Consider the following 6,813-nt stretch of genomic DNA (forward strand, 5'->3'; position numbering starts at 1 on the left):
GAAGTCAATCATCGTGATGCACCATGACCAGTGGGGTCCCTCAAGGTTCTGTTCTATACTCTTTACCATCTTCATTAATGATGTGGACATTGGTATCAGAAGTGTACTGGCCAAGTTCACCAATGACCAAGTTTTGGGGTCAAGTGTTCACACCCGAGGACAGGATGGTGATCCAGGCCAACCTTGACAGGCTCGGAAAATGGACAGATAAAAACCTGATGGCGTTGAAGACCAAAAAATGCAAGGTATTCCACCTTGGGAAGAAAAACCGGCAGCATGCTTATAGTCTTGGCAGTGCTACGCTTGCTAGCACCACGGCCGAAAGGGACTTGGGGGTCTTGATTGACCACAAGATGAATATGAGCTACCAATGTGATGTTGTAGCTGGTAAAGTGAGCAAAACTCTGGCTTGCTTCTCAAGCAAATCCTAAGATGTCATCCTCCTGCTGTACTCAGCCTTGGTAAGGCTGCAGCTGGAGTACTGCATCCAATTCTGGGCTCCACAATTTAAAAAGGATGTGGAGAAGCTTGAGAGAGTCCAGAGGAGAGCCACGCGCATGATCAGAGGGCAGGAGAACAGGCCTTATGATGACAGTCTGAGAGCCATGGGACTCTTCAGCCTGGAAAAGCACAGGCTCAGGGGGGACCTGGTGGCTGCCTATAAGTATACATGGGACATACATCAGGATCTGGTGGAACGTCTGTTCACCAGAGTGTCCCAAGGGGTGACAAGGTCAAACAGTCACAAACTCCTCCAAGACCGTTTCAGGCTAGACAGAAGGAAGAAGTTCTTTACTATCCGGGCCCCCAAGGCCCAAGGACTGCAAGCACCTACTTTGGACTCCTTTAAGAGGCATTTGGACATTTATCTTGCTGGGATCCTTTGACCCCAGCTGACATCCTGCCCCTGGGGCAGGGGGCTGGACTTGATGATCTTCTGAGGTCTCTTCCAGTCTTAATGTCTATGAAATCTATGAACCAACTGGAGGGTAATATATATATTGGGCAGCATGTATAAGCACTGATTCATATATAGATTACATACACACACCTATACATATATATGATTCAACAAATCATATATATATTTATAGACACACACACACACTTCCCAGTATACACATTGCCCTCAAGTTGGTTCAACATCAGGGGTTGAATCTTAGATTTTCAATGTTGTAAGCAAGATTCTTTACTGCTTGAACTAACCAGCATCTCATCTTATACCTTATCTTATACCAGTCTGTAGAGTGCAACCCTCCCCCTCCAAAAAATCCCAAAAAACAAAACCCCAAACAAACCACAAGAGATTGGGTTTGTAATGCCAATCAGTGTTTCCCTTTAAAGTTTTCTAGGTTTGCTAAAGCCTAATCCCAATGAGGGCAAGCTATGTCTGGCACCAGAATGATCTTCATGCATTAACAGGTGCATCACAAACAAATCTAAGGAGGTGATACTCTCCCTCTATGTGGCACTGGTAAGGCCACAACTGGAGTACTACATCCGGTTTTGGGCACCACACTTCAAGAAGGATGTGGATAACCTTGAGAGGGTACAGAGGAGGGCCACTCATATGGTTAGGGGCCTGCAGGAAAGGTCCTACGAGGAGAGATTGAAGGACCTGGATCTCTTCAGCCTCTGTAAGAGAAGGCTGAGAGGGGATCTGGTGGCTGTCTACAAATTGGTCGGGGGTAGGGAGGGCAGCAAGGTATAAGTGATGCTCTGTTTACTCAGGCGCCCTTTGGCGTAACTAGAAACAATGGCCACAAACTGACAGAGAGCAGATTTAGACTCAACATTAGGAAGATCTTTACGGTAAGGGTTACCAGAGTCTGGAATGGGCTTCCAAGGGAAGTGGTACTCTCCCCTACCTTGGAGGTCTTTAAGAGGAGACTCAACAAACACCTGGCTGGGGTCATCTGACCCCAGCACTCTTTCCTGCCCAGGGCAGGGGTTTGGATTCAATGATCTACTGGGGTCCCTTCCAACCCTAAAAATCTATGAAATCTATTAAATCTGTCCAGAGACCTCTAACTAGTTTCCAGAGACCAATGGCCTCTGCAAAAAGCCAATGAATTTAAAAAAAAAGTGAGTACCTTGCATAAAAGGAAGTGGATGTTAACGCTGGGAGTCAGTATGCAGCAACTGTTTACCTTTCTTTTCTTCCCTTGCATACTGATTACCGTACTGCATTAAGGAAGAGTCACAGGTATACATGAGATATACAATTAGTAGGGGTGTACAGATAGAGATTTTTGGGGCCAATACCAATTTTTAGGGAGGCATAGTGGCCGATACAATTCAATTTCTGATACAGCGTGGAGAGCGGTGCAGCTGGTAAGTCTGTTGTGATGGAAGGGGAGGGGAGAGGGAAGGAGGGGGACAGATCAAGGCCCCTGCAGTGAGGGAGGGAGTGGGGCTGGGGCTGGGGCTGGGGCAGGCACTACCCACCCGAAGCAGGGCATGGGACAGAGCTGCGGCTTGTCCGGGAGATGCGGGGAGGGTGGGGCGGCTCCCACTGCAGAACATCAGCAGTGACAAGGAAGTGTCAAGATCTAAGCAAATCAGTCACCTACCATAGTTTTGGTGCTGTTCTCTGTTACTTTCACCTGGACCAGGAGTTCTGTGAACCATATGCTCCACAGCCCAAATATATATTGATCATAGAGCCATAAAAGATTCACCGCTTGCATGTTTATCTCAATGTTTCAAAACTCTAGAGAACACCACTAAACTAAACAGTCACGTATCTCCATCCAGTTCCTCCCTATCACCTTGTTTCTTGAAGGCCCAATGGCCTGCTATTCTTAACACTTCATACATTTAGAAGATTTCCCTGGCTCCTACTTATGCCCAAGGAATAGATTTCTTGCCAAAAGTAATACCTTTGGAAGAAGATATGTTCCTTTTCAATCATGGAACAAGGAGCAATGTTCTCAAGTTGCAGCAAGGGACATTTAGGTTAGATATTAGAAAGATTTTTCTCACTAAGAGGGTAGTAAAACACTGAAACATGTTATCCAGAGAAGTTGTTGACTCTATACATGGAGGTTTTTAAGACCTGGCTAGACCAAGTCTTGGCTGGGATGATCTAGTTGGGGATGGTCCTGCTTTGAGCAGGGGTTGGACTAGATGACCTCTGGAGGTCCCTTCCAGCCCTTATTTTCTATGATTCTAAATACAGCCACAGGAAACAGCACCAAAACTCTGTGTGCTTTATTCTGTTCACCACCCCATGTTCACTTTGCAGACTGCATTAATGTTAAACAAAATGAAAAAGTTAGCAAAACTGATAAAACCATCATTTTCTCTTTCCTTATTGTAATAGCCATGCTGTAATTGGTGCTGTTTCATACAAAATTACCATATAAATTACACCATCCAAATCTGCAAGAGGAACAGCAACAGTACTTACAATAAATGGCAGATCATTGTTAATTATTTATATTCTAATAAACAAACCATTACAATCCATCCCTATTATTCATTATTAATAATAAATCTTATTTAGTATTCATTCATAAGGATCAGTTATGGTTAACTTTTTCTAAAATGAACAGACCATATAAACCTTTCTATTTCCAGGGTCTACTTATTAAAGGCCTGTATTAGTGGAATATTTTTGTGCAACAGGTATCAGAGTTATCAGCTCTAAACAGACAGTGGTCCCTCTATTTGGGGATAGCACCTGTTGTTTCAAAGAGAAGATGTAAAAAGCTCAGTAGAGGACTGTTAAGACATAGCATGCATCTAGGGGCAATTGCTTCCTAATCCTTCCCGGTAAGTGGTTGGCTAGTGACCTGAAGAAAGTGGTTTTATATTACAGCATCTTATCTAACTAAACTTGTGGATATCCATAAAAGCATCTAAGCCATATCTGAAATGAGCTTAAACGTTACGTGCTAAGATTTCAGTACACTGTAGAACAAAAATGACTATCCACTTGTAATGCCCTCATAACTGTGCTTCATGCACAGTTGTTCAGCCTCCATTAATCAGCTTCACTGGCTGATTATGCACAATGTAAAAATGTGTTCCCTTTGACCTGTTTTAGGGGCTTAACCCAAAACTCATGGAAGAAAACAAACTAACTCCCACTGATCTCAAGTCCTGGATGTGTTGCCTTTTATTTTTATAAAGTATCTCCTTGTTCTTGTATTGTGAGAGAGGGTAAATAGGACAATCCAATTTATCTTCTTTATGACATTTGTTATTTTATATATCTTTATTATTTCCCCTCTGATTTATCTTCTCTTTAAACTGAACAGATGCAATCTTTTCAATCGCTTTTCAGATGGAATTCTTTCTGTGCCTCTAATCATTTTTGTCACTTGTCTCTACCTCTTTTTTGCTGGAAGTTTTGAGAAAGGACATGACCAAATGTGAACACAATATTGTTGCTGAGGGCACACCAGTTTTTGATGTGATATATTCAGTAGTGTTGCTTATCTCATTCCTTTTATTTCCTCCCCACACCAATGGTACCCTCAAAGACATGACACGAACCCTTTCTCTTTCCCTTTTAGATGGTATTCATAGTTCATAGATGCTAGGGTCAGGAGGGACCTCAACAGATCATCGAGTCTGACCCCCTGCCTAGGCAGGAAAGAGTGCTGGGGTCAGATGACCCCAGCCAGATGCCTATCCAGACTTCTTTTAAAGACCCCCAAGGTAAGGGAGAGTACCACCTCCCCTGGAAACCCATTCCAAATTTTGGCCACCCTTACCATGGAGAAGTTTTTCCTGATAGCTAGCCTAAATCTGCTCTCTGTCAGTTTGTGACCATTGTTCCTTGTTACCCTAAGAAGCGCCCTGGTGAACAGCATCTCTGATCCCTTGCTGCATCCCCCTAATGAATGTGTAGGTGGCCACGAGATCACCTCTCAGCCGCCCTCAATCTCTCCTCATAAGACTTGTCCTATAAACCCCTAACCATACGAGTGGCCCTCCTCTGGACCCTCTTGAGTCTATCAACATCCTTCTTGAAGTATGGCACCCAAAACTGGATGCAGTACTCCAACCGCGGTCTGACTGGTGCCACATAGAGGGGAAGTATCACCTCCTTCGATCTATTTGTCATGCATCTGCTGATGCATGATAAAGTGTGGTGAGCTTTGCTTATGATTTCATCACACTGATGACTCGTGTTCGTCTTGGAGTCCATTACGACTCCGAGATACTTTTCTGCTTCTGTGCTGCCGAGAGGGTCACTTCCTAGCCAGTAGGTGTGCTGGATACTTTTGTGCCCTAGGTGCAGTACTCTGCACTTGTCTTTGTTGTACTGCATCCTATTGTGTGCTGCCCACTTTTCTAAACTGTCCAGCTCTGCCTGCAATCGTTCCCTAACCTCTAGAGTGTGCACTTCACCCCACAATTTAGTATCATCCACAAATTTGGACAGAGTACACTTCACACCCACATCCAAGTCACTGATTAAGATATTGAAGAGTACAGGTCCAAGGACTAAACCCTGTAGGACCCCACAACCCACATCCTTCCAGGTTGATACCAACCTACTACCTCTCTCTGGGTGCAACTGCTAAGCCAATTTGCCACCCACCGGACCATGTAACCATCTATGTCACAGCCTCTTTATTTATGAGACTAGGACATGATACTGTATCAAAGGCCTTGTCAAAGTCCAAGAAGACAACATCCACCTCTACTCCTGCATTTAAGCATTTTGTGACCCCGTCATAAAACAAAATAGATTGGTCAGGCATGATCTACCTGCTACAAATCCATGCTGGTTTCTCTGCCGCATTTTTTTTCCTGCTGGACTCACAGAAATATGATTCTTCATAATTTTTTCAAAGACCTTTCCAAGGATGGAGGTGCAACAGACTGGCCTATAATTACTTGGATCCTTCTTGCTCCCCTTCTTGAAAATAGGGATGACATTGGCACTTTTCCAGTCCTCCGGGACGTGACCCAAGCACCATGAGTGCTCAAACAGCCGTGCCAGTGGTTCTGCTATGACACTGACCAATTCATTCAGTACCCTCGGATGCAGCTCATCCGGGCCTGCTGACTTGAACACATTCAGTCCATCCAAATGACTCTGCACTAAGTCAGCGTCGACAGTTGGTAGGCTGGTGTCCCTCTCATGCCCATCTAAGAACCAATTAGGAGACTTATCTTGAGCCCTGTTCAGGAACACTGCAGCAAAAAACTCATTGAATAGCTCAGCCTTGTTCCCCCCTCTCTGTCACTAATTGCTCCTCCTTGTTCAGCAGGGGTCTTATGCAGCCCTGCGCCTTCCTTTTACTCCCTACATACCTAAAAAGAGACTTTTTGTTGTCTTTAATTTGTGTCGCCAGCCTCAGCTCTGTAGTTGCTTTGGCTTTTCTAACTGCCTCCCTGCAAGTGCGGGCCAAGTAGGTATACTCCTCCTTGGTAGCTTCCCCCTGCTTCCACTGCCTGTATGCCTTCTTTTTTCCCTTAGGCTCCCCTGGATTTCCCTGTTTAGCCAAGGAAGTTTTTTGGCTCCTTTCCCCCTTTTCCCTCGTACTGGGATAGTCTCCTTTGTGCCCAAAGGATTGCTTCCTTTAGGAACGACCACCCTTCCTGGACTCCAAGCTCACTAATATTTTTCTCCCACAGTGCATCATTGACTAGACTCCTAAGTACACTGAAGTTAGCCTTCCTAAAGTCAAGTACTTCCACCCTACTAGTTCTCTTACCCACCCTATGCTGTATGGTGAATTTGACTGATTGGTGGTCACTCTCCCCAGGGTGACCACAAATCTGCAGCTCCCCTACCAGGTCGTCCCCCGTAGCCAACACCAAGTCCAGTAAGACATTCCCCCTAGTGGG

This window comes from Gavialis gangeticus, unplaced genomic scaffold (genome assembly GCF_001723915.1).
Source record: "Gavialis gangeticus isolate Ggan-Ray unplaced genomic scaffold, GavGan_comp1, whole genome shotgun sequence".
NCBI lineage: Eukaryota > Metazoa > Chordata > Crocodylia > Gavialidae > Gavialis > Gavialis gangeticus.